Consider the following 11,471-nt stretch of genomic DNA (forward strand, 5'->3'; position numbering starts at 1 on the left):
CCTTTGGGAAGTAATTAAGGCATAAGGGCTCTGACCTAAAAAAATGGAATTAACACCTTTTAATAGGGGCTGAGATTGAAGCAGATACTCTCTTCACTCTTCTGCCATGTGAGGACACAGCATTGACTCTCTTTTTGTTATCTGAAATGTCTCTGAAAGGCCATGTGCTAAAGGTATGATTGCCAGCCTTTGGTGCTATTGGGAATTGGTGCAATCTTTAAGAGATGGAGCCTAGTTGGAGGAAGTAGGCCAGTGAGGGTTGTACCTTTGAAGGGTATATTTTGTCTCCAGTGACTTCCTCTCTCTCATTCTCTCTCTCTCTGCTTCCTTAATACCACGAGGGGAGCATCTCTGCTCTGCCATGTACTCCTCATGAAAATGATAGGGCCAAGTAATCATGGACTGAAATCTCTGAAACCTTGAGCCAAAATAAATCTTTCCTCTTTCAAGTTGACTTTCACAGATATTTTGTCACAGCAATAGAAAGCTGACCAACACATCTCCCTTCTGCCATGTGAAGACACCTAGGCAGTGCCTTCTATGAGCAAAGGGCCTTCACCAGACATTGAACTTACCAGCACTTTTACCTTGGACTTCCCAGACTCCAGAACTGTGAGAAATAAATTTTTGTTCTTTATAAATTGCACAGTTTATGGTATTTCATTATAATAGCACAAATTAACTAAGACAAAATGATTTTTAAATCTTGAAATAATTATGCTTTCATGGGAAGTGGAAAATATCCTAATAGAAAAGTTTTATATAAACTTTGCCCAGCTTCCTTCAATGATAGCTCTTGCCTAACTACAGTACAATATCAAAGCCACCAATTGATATTGGCAAACTCCACAATTTATTTAGGTACCATCAGTTTTAAATGCACTCGTTTGTTTCTGTGTTATGTATGTATTTCTATGAATTTTATCACATATGTAGATTATTATAACTATATGATAAGATACAGAACTGTTCATAGTGCACTACTTATTTCCCTCATTACCATCCCTTTCCTAAACCACTATTTTCTCCATCTCTAAAGTTTTTCAAGAAAATTATATAAATGGAATCATACAGTTTGTAATCATTTGAGAATTTTTTTTCCACATAGTGTGGGGACAAGTGCATGGAGTACTGCATACATGGCATATGTTAGGGGTGCCCAAGTGGCAGATGACTCCCCTTGTGCTAGGTGTATTAGTGGCAAACTGCTCAACATGTAGACACAGCCCTGGGCATAAGACTACATGTTATATTCACAGCACTGTTCCATGGCTCACTCCTTGATTGGTTGACACAAGGACAGTTGGCAAGAAATTGTATTAATGACTATGTATAATCTGCTTAGCTACTGCCCGAGTATATATAGATGGTAACTATGCAATAAAATTAGACCTGCTTCCACCTTGGTCTCTGGAGGTCTTGATTTGCAACTCTGCAGCCACACTCTCCTCTATGCTGTTCTGTGGACCTTCTTGATGGACAAGAGAGAGCCCTTGCAGCAGCACCTGAACAGGGACTTGAGGTAAGCTTATAAGACAGAGTGTGGCCCCTCACAGAGTGTGAGGAAGGGAAAGATGGGGAACCTACATAGTTCCACCAAAGACTTGCAGTTGCAATTACTACGTACTTTTCTGGAAACTAGAGGTTTAACCCTGAATAAGAGAGAAGCACACAAATTTTGGAACCTAGTGGCAGACAGTAGCCCATGGATCAGTACTTCTGATGTTTTTGATCCTACTGTATGGGTCAAGATAATGGCAAACATGTGGTAAACTGAAGTGAGACAGGGGTATACTGAACCCCTACACCTTTTCCCTATTGTGACTACCATTCAAAAAGCTTAGGGGGGCCCATGACAGACCCTTGTCAGGGGACTAGACAATTGAAGAAAAACAAGTGGAGGAAATCCAGGGTGAAAATCTACTTCAATGTAAGCAAATGTAACAGGTGCAGGAGGGAGAAAAATAGGAAACGGTACCACTAGCTAGTATGGTACAGGAAGAGGTGACCACAAATGGTGCAAATGCACCTTCTACTGACTGGCAAAGATTATATCCTCCCCTAAGTCAATGGCAACTGCCTCCTTATGAGGCAATGCCAAAGCCAGCAAGGGACTATGACAGCTTAGAAATAACCAGGTTGCCAGACAGGCCCAAGCCATGGTCTCCCAGAAACCCATTCCAAGAGGCCAAAGATCCTTTTGAAGATCTAAGATAAGAGATGAAAGTTGGTATAAGGGAATATAAGCCTTCCCAGTCAACCTGACCCCCATGCCACAGTGCCCAGATGCTTGGTATCTACATGCTGAAAGAGTTAAAGAAGGCAGTAAAAGAGGATGGGCCTCAGGGGCCATTTGTAGAGCAAATGCTTGAATCAGTCTTGAACTTAATTGCCCTCAAGACTGGAAAGACCTAGCCAGAGCAGCTCTTGAGCCTGCAACATTCTTGAAGTGGAAGGCATTTTTCTATGATGAATGTGAATAGCAGGGGAATTGCAACCACACTGCAAATGTTAACCTCCCAACTGAGTGCTTGCAGGGAGAGGGAATCTAGTTTCCCTGTGGTACAAGTTATAGGTCCGCCAAATTATTTCGATCAGGTGCAACTCTGTGCTTTGAGAGCCTGGAGGAAATTGCCAGCTGGGGGAGGTACAGTTTCTAAACAGGGTCTAAGGCAGAAAGCCACTGATGACTTGCTGCAGTTTATTGATAGAGTAAACAAGGCAGTGAAAAGGGAAATGTTTCATGTAGGAGCTAGGGAAGCCCTAGCCAAGGAATTAATCTGGCAAGGATTAAACAAGGAGCATAGGGCTGCCATTGTGCACAGGCACAATGGCACCCTAGATGACTAAACTTTGGCCACCCAGGATATAGGAATACAAGAAGCTCAAGCCTCTCTGCTGGCCTCAGCCATGGCAACTGCATAAAAGCAGGACTAAAGAGGCTTTCAAACAGCTAGTAAGAGACTTCAAAAAATGTGCACCCTTTGTTTCCATTGGCCCTTTACAATCTGCTGGAGTGAATCCCTAAGGGTTAAAATATAATGCTTTATGGCAAATGGATGTCACTTATTATGTACTACCGCAGTCTGGCTGGGCACAATCAGGAGCCACTTGTCAAAAGAAACTAACTTTATTTTTAGAACCACACACGCCAAACAAAACAGCCTCTCAGGAAAAACCCTCAGAGCCTCAACTGCCACCACCGGCTTTCCACAAGCCTCTCTCTCCCACACAAGCTTCTCCCCACCTCCCACAATCCTCCTGCTCTTGAGGCCGATTGGCTGGGTCACGTGGGCGGAGCCAAAAAAGTCCCCCAATGAGCAGCTCCGTGGTCTGAAAGGGCAGGGAAACAGCCCAATGAGCATCACCGCAGAGGAGCCAATCAGCTAGATGTTGCTGGGGCCGCTGTGAGCCAATCATCAGCCGGCAGCTGGAAGTTTGCTGGCAGCTGGAAGTTTGCTGGGGCCCCTTCGGCTGTGGCTCTCAACAATGTACCTTTTGGAAATTTAAAATATAATCATGTAGTCACTGATACCTATCCAGGTTGTATAATGGCCACAGCCTCCACAGGAGAAACCACAAAAAGGTCATCTCCCATCTATTTAAATATTTTGGAATTATGGATGTTCCCATGTCTATCAAAACTGACAATGGGCCAGCCTATACTAGCAAGACATTTCAAGCAGTTTTCAATGATTGGGATATACAGCACTTAACTGGGATCCCCTATACTCAAGGCATCATAGAAAGAAAACACAAGTAATTACAGACCATGCTACAAAAATAGAGGGGGGGGGACTATACCAAGTCCCCTCGCAATGCCTTGAACAAAACTTTATTGACTTTAAATTTTCTTTCAATTTCAAAATTTTCTACAGAAATAGCAGCCCATAAGCATTGGGGCCCCCTCAGGGGCCTCCCATCTACCTATGGTCTCATGGAAGGATCCCTTAACAAATGCATGGGATAGTCTAGGGCCCCTCCTAATACTGGGTTGAGGGTTTGCATATGTTAACAGGAGCCTCACCCCATCTGGATGCTTGCCAGAAAGTCAAGCCATGGACCCCCAGAACCATCAACCAAGAAGATGAAGGAACTAACCTTGGAGGAGAAAACTCACAAAGGACTCAACAACGCAAACAGACCTCCCATAAAGTAACCTGGGGTGATATTAAAGGTCTTGTTGACCAAACCACCAGACTGGCCCCTTTGCCTGGTGGCAACCTCATCCCTGGGCCAATGGTAGTAGTCCTATTGTGTGTGGCGCTCACTGCTAATAGTGAAGCCTCTCATCATGTAAATTGAGCTTTGGTCACTAGGCCACCACCTTTAGCAGTGGCTAATTGGGAAGGAGCCCTACCTAAGCTCTTTCCAGTAATTCCAACCTTACTGATCCTGAGTTATCCATCCAAGAGGTGACCATATCCTGGAACACCAGTATTTCCATGCCTACTCTGTCCATTTGTGTCTCTGTGGTTGATAATGAGACCTATAATCAAGGCAACCCTCTTTGCTTTGCTCTTGCCAATGAAACTATTGTAGATAAATATAACAAGTCATACATTGGGCTGTCTCTCACTGACCTTAGATTTGTAGTTAATGCTACCAATAGCCATAGACCCCCCCCACACACACACACAGTAAATGCAAAAAACCCTTGCTGCCGGCATGCCCTAAGATGCTTTTTGGTAAGCCCCCCTCAGATAATGATACCATTCCCTGGAATCAATGCATTACTTCTGGCCTTATCTCCTTAATAAGAAGAATATCTCTGGGGAAGAACAATATTTATGCACCTGGGCAGGTGCAGCTCCCTGGAATCTCTCTGATGTGCCCACCCATATGGGCTACTGCAGTAACTGCGATACAGGACAATCAGTTACCAACGGTTAGTCAGGAAATCAATATGGCATGATGGATATCATGCCAATATTTCTGGCTGCTAGACCCATCAAATGGGCAGCAGCCGGCTGGATGAATGGGTCTATATTGAAACAAGGCCCTAACCATGGATTTACCTTTGTCCCAAATTATACCCATAACCACTATGCACAGACTTGTATTATGCCATCATTTGCTATGCTAATAATCAATGACACTGATGTCATAAATAACACTCACACAGAGGTCCCTTGTGCAGTCAATACATCCTGCTGGCTCACAAGTTGTCTAACTCCTGCTATGAAAGCTAAACATACATTTATCCTCAGAGTGCTCCCAGCAATCTGGCTTCCAATGAACCTGTCCAGAGAGTGGAGAAGTCCATGGGAAATGGAAATGAAGAATCTTCTAAATGAGATCCTGCACCAGACAAGGTGTGCAATTAGCCACATCATCTCGGGGTTAATGCCCTGGTGACTGCCATCACTGCCACAGCCACTGCTGCTGCTTTGCTCACTCAGAGTATCCAGACCACTCAGACTGTGAACAATTTGTCTACTGCCACAGCAGAAGCCTTTACCATTCAAAATGACTTAAATAAACTGTCCTGAGCTGCTATTTTAGTCATTCAGCAAGAACTAGACCTCCACCAGGAACAACTAGATATACTGTATGTTACAAAGTCTCACTTGTGACCCTGAATTTCGTAGTATTTCTGTCACTCAATATTCTGTCTGAAAATGTAACCTTACACTTCTTTGATTTTTCTTGGTATATTAAGGGCACTTGGGATACTAACTATGTTATGACTATGCATAACTTTACTAAGGCAATTGTCAGAATCAATGAGGCTAAGATGTCTATCTTAATGGCCTCCTCTTTCTTCTAGGGATTAACTGAACATTGGAAAACCTGATAGCCAAAATAATTAATCATTATAATTCTATTACCATAGCCCTATTATTTGTGATAATAATACTTTTTTCTTGTGTTGTAAGGTGCTTATGCAACTGTGTGAAGGCTGCCAAATGAAAAACAGCAATGCTAGCTGAAGTCCTCGTGGCACAGTCAGAAGGAGGAGATATGGGGACAAGTGCATGGAGTACTGCATACATGACATGTTAGGGGCACCTGAGTGGCAAACTACTCCCCTCATGCTAGGCATGTAAGCTGCAAACCGCCCTGGGCATAAGATTATGTGTTGCAGTCACAGCACTTGCTCCATGGCTCACTCCTTGATTGGTTGCTGCAAGGACAGTTGGCAAGAAATTGTATTGGTGGCTGCCTATAATCTGCTTAGCTACTGCCCGAGAATATATAGATAGTAACTACACAATAAAATTAGACCTGCTTCCACCTTGGTCTCTGGAGGTCTTGATTCGCAACTCTGCAGCCACACTCTCCTCTGTGCTGTTCCGTGGACCTCCTTGCTGGACGAGAGAGAGAGCCCATGCAACTTAGTATAAATCTCTTGTGACTTATTAAATTTGTTGATTATATCCATAGTTTTTTATTGCTGAGTAATATTCCATGATAGTCAAAATTGGATCTTATTGAGGAAGTCTTCCAGAACTAGTGAGAATAAAAATCAATAACCTGTTCTCAACACTAACCAGATATTGAAACAGAGTGTATATGGTCAAGTTCTTTGATGTAAGTGATATGCAAACCATTACAAAAATATGAAATGGAGAAGTAAGACGCATTTATGGAAAGTGCTTGGTTATACAATGATGTTAGGGACACAAAAGACACTAAAATCATGGTAAACACTCAGTCCATATAATGGAGAAGAGAGTGTCTTGCAACAGATTGGGACAAACACCTGTCCTCCTCTGCCTATAAACAAAGGACACACAACAAACAGATTGATCCAGGACCCTCTTAACTGTGGGATTCATATAATAAAGTGTTGTAGTGAGGTTAAAAAAGAAAATGTTAAAGCTCAAAAATAATATTTAAACTATATTACTTCTCCCAATTCCCCAGCTTAAGCCACTTTAAGATGACCACAGGGATGGCGTGATCTCACAATAGATTTTATGATGTCAGACATTCTGAAACCTATGAACTCTGCTTCTAGACTACTAGAGCTGCTGTTGCCCTAGGAGCTCCACATCACATTCCTTCCCACTTGAGTCAACATGAAGCCTCTACTTTGGCTCTACCATGTTTTGTGTTTGGTTCCTTACTGGTATGCGAGGAAGTCATAGATATTTGGGCATCCTTATCTCTTTTTCTTTTCTTTGACTTTCCAAAGACCTACCTCTGATTCCTCTTCTCCATATTTTACTTACTATTCATTTCAGAAATATTTTGTCCCCATTATCCAAGTTCCTCCTCCTATTCTATTCCCCCTTCAGTTTTTACACTTCCTTTTCCCTCTTTTCACTACCTTTACTTTCTTCCTTGACTCTGTCCCTGCCTATACCTCTTCCTCTCTTTTTATCTCCCTACATTAGATGGAAACATCTTTTGGTACTATCCCTTAAGCTAATTCTAGGTTTCCTTCAATAAATGTTCAGGGAAGACAGGAGGAACAGTAGCATTAAGTTGTGATCATGGTATAAATACCACATTCATATCCACTGACACATAATCGGTCATGATGGAAGGTAGGTCATGTTGAGAGAGTATCAGAAACTTTATAGTTCAAATTGAATAGGTGAACTCAAAAATAAGAAATTTCATCAACATTGAAAGAAGAGATGGGTTTTCATGTTATTTTAACCCCTCCTTATTCATATCATACTCTTTGCAGTGCCCCAAATTGAGAGAAAGGGGTTAATCTCAAATTCATTGATCACAAGAATACCACCATTGGCTATCTCCCCTGATATACCATGGCTGGTGCCTTTGTCTGGAAGTTGCCAGGGCATTATCCTAAGTCCATGGTGGATCCTCTCTACAGCTAACTGCCTGCATAAAACGTGAGTAGGGGAAGAACCAATGTTTGGGGGGCTTGGGTGAGTTTTCCTTTTAGGATTCCTTCTGGTTGATCCTTCCAGAGAAATGAAATGAGGGAAATGTTGATATGGACCCCTTTCTGCTACTGAAATCAGGTAATGGCTTTGTTACTATTCCTTAGTTGACTTTGTTTCCTTTTTCCCACATTTTTCTTATCCTTTCCTACTCTCTCCTTCATTATCTTGAAAAACATATTGAGTGTCCACCTTTGTCAGCCTCAAAACTAAGTTTCCGGGAGTCATGGATTAAAGATAGAATCTTTATCTTTGAAGACTTTTTAGTCCTAGTGGAGGATATAGTATATCAAAGTCAAACAGAGTTCTTTTCTGTCATCTGAAGAGATTATATTTTATCACAAATATAACAAAAGTACAAGCTTTCTGTGTTTGTAGTGGCAAACACTGCCCAACACTGAGATTTAAACCAAAATTTGACCATGGGTTCAATCCCCAGCACCACCCAAAACAAACAAAAACAAACCTAAGCAATAACAAAATCCAGTGACATAGGTGAGGAAATTATTTTTCAACTGGGAGAATGTTAAAGCTCAAATGGAGTTTGAAAAATAGTCCTTTTATAGAGGAGGTCACTAAAATCCCAGCATGCAAAGAAACTTTCTGAGGATCAATTAGTTGGTGGGGGATCAGCGGATATGTTGAAGAGCCAAATTCCAGTACAAAGTCTTGCACAGGCATGTATGGTATGTATCACAGACTATTTAATAATAGTTTCTGGAATTAAGATAATCTTATGTTGCCAAATAAGTGTAAGAACTTAGTCATTTTATAACTTTGATTTTGACATATACTGTTAATACATAAGGACATATAATGCAAAATTTATACTTTTATTATTGTCTGTTGTATTGTTAACAATTGTATTGTTAATTGCATCATTATATTTCCTTAGGAAACTCTCAAACCTAAACATCTTAGAAGAAGATGACCAGAAGAGCCCCCTACATGGCCAAAGAATTTGCATCCATCCCAGGTTTGATCCCCAAGATGAAGAAGACACGATGAAAGCAGATATTGGCATGGTCCTTCTTTCAAAGCCAATCTATGGGGATGATGTGCCACTATCTCATGTGTCCAATGTATCCTTGAAGAGCTGTTCTAAATGCCATTATAGAAGCTGCCAAGTGTACCAACATCATAGTAAGTAAAATGAACCAAGCTACACTGCCTTGTGAGTTTAGTTTCAATAATTAGTTTTTCAAAGAAATTAAGCCTCTGTGAAGGTGGGAAAAAATGTGGAGGAAATATTGGAAATCCTTAAGTCCATACCATCCCAACTTATAGGAGGATAAACTGAAACATAAGAAAGGAAAGGGATATGCCCAGGTCTGAATCAGTGTTATAGAACTCTTTATATCCCCAGGTAAAGATTAATGTGTTAGTTTCAGAAAACACAGGGGAAATATATATGATCTGAATGGAGAAGAAAAGGGAAAAAAAGGGGAGAATGTCTTGGGAAGTCCACATGATTGAATCAAGAGAGTGATGTCAAATCAAGCCCAGATATTGGGTGGTCTGGGCCTCTGTGTCACTCATCATCCCTCCCCTCAGGTGACCCGGAGTTTGGAGTCACAGGAGTGAAAAAGATATTAGTGCAGCTGCTGGAGCTCTCAGTATGCCACCCTCAATATTCCCACCATGAGAAGTCTGATTTCTTGTGTATTCTGAGCCAGCCAGATCAAGACTGCTGGGTAATTATGCATCTGGGCAATATCAAGAATGGGAGGGCAATGTGAAAATGTAGAATTCCATATGTGTGCAAGTAATCTATATAATAGGCCATATGGGTTTGTTCTTTTGTTTCCAGGCGAATAATGAATTTGGGATTTTCATTGGGTATTTGAGAGGTATAGATTATATCAACAGAGAAGGCCTTTGAAACCAAACGAGACCTACAGAAAAAGAATCAATGGGCATGAAAAGAAATTGGAGCTTCCTACTTCCAATTTTATTATAGCCTCTTTGTAGTCATTATAATGAATAGAGTATGGCTTGAACTTAGGTGTGGGAAGGTTCAATATACAAATACAACACAGTTTACCATCAACATACTACAAGATTATAGAAAATAAATCCTTGTACAGGAAAACTGTTATGTATTAGATAACTAGAAAGCATGAACACAAATCATATTTAAAGACTTCAAAGGAAGCCTTAACTAGAACTGTGGAGGTTGTGGACTGAATTATTGGAAGATGTGATAAGCCTTGAGAGCTAAGTCTTAAGAGATGAGAAGGACTCAATTAATCAAGCAAAGACGGTACAATATTTCAAATAGAGGTAGAGGAAACTGCAAATGCAAGTTAAAGATGTAGTATCTAGGGCTTGTGGTAGATAATTGCAAAGGATGGATAATTACATGACGGATAATTGCTGTTGGCATGGAGGGTAAAAGGAAGACTGAGTTAATTTATAAGGTGTTGAAATTAATATTTGAACTAGTACTAAAAGATGAGTAGCCATTTAATGAATGAGATAAAGAGTATAAATTAGGTGATGGCATTTAGGTTAAAGGGAGCAGAATAAGACAGGTCTGAGGCCTAAAAATACATTGGAGTATGGAAGAAGTACTAATTTGAGTGTGGGATAAGGGAGATGTTAAAAGTTTTATTCATCTTATTAATATATACAGGATTTATTATTTAGGGAATGAGAAATCCTGAAAAGATTTTGAGAAAAGAATTGACATGGCAAACTTCACATTTTATGGATCACTCTGATGGCTAATATGAAAAATGGCCCAAAAGAGAAGACCCACTGAAGGAATCTGGTGCCATAATTTAGTATAGTGAGCCATTATATAGTCTCCATGCTGACATATGATCTAATCTGAACTAGTGTAATGTCAATGAGGACAGAGCAGTTCATATTCCCATGGAGTTTGTGTGTTTTTTATAGAATGACCAAAAATAAGCATATAATATTAATGAAAGTGTTGATAATGACTTTGAACAGAATACATCCATATTACAAGCACAGGGCAGGGTTTACTATGACCTTGAATTCTGTGTGCAACCTGAAGTTGAAAAAACCAGACTCCACACTCAATCTTAGTCTAAAGTACTTGTAATATCAGATAGGGGTTCTATATGGCTTTAAATCCATTCAATAGGATTAGGTGATCAGGAGAGTCATTTTTAAAGAAGTAACATTTGAATAGAGTTGTAGAGGAAGTAGTGAATCCAGTCATGTGGATATCAGGAGAATAGTGTTAAAAGTACAGGAAAAGTCATTCAAAGTTTTTGAGGTATGTATTTTGGTATATTTAAGTAACAGGAAGGAAGCCAGGTGGCTGTTGCATATTGGACAAGGCAATAGCAGTAGGTGAGGTCAAGGAGGTAACTAGAGGTTAGATATGAGGGCTCTGTACATCATTATAAGAATAGTCTTGTTGAGGTTGGAAGGCATTGAAAGATTTTGAGTGGAAGGATGCAATACATTAGTGTGTGTGTGTGTGTGTGTGTGTGTGTGTGTATACACACACAATTTCTTGATTTATTTATTTTTTCAGGTACAGCAAGCCAGTCCTGTCCTATGTCTCCTAAATAACCACTGGGAACTGGTGGGCCTGGTACGTAAAACCTCAAGAATATGTCGACATCCTAC

This window comes from Marmota marmota, unplaced genomic scaffold, assembly GCF_001458135.2.
Source record: "Marmota marmota marmota unplaced genomic scaffold, marMar, whole genome shotgun sequence".
In the NCBI taxonomy this organism is placed as follows: Eukaryota; Metazoa; Chordata; class Mammalia; order Rodentia; family Sciuridae; genus Marmota; species Marmota marmota.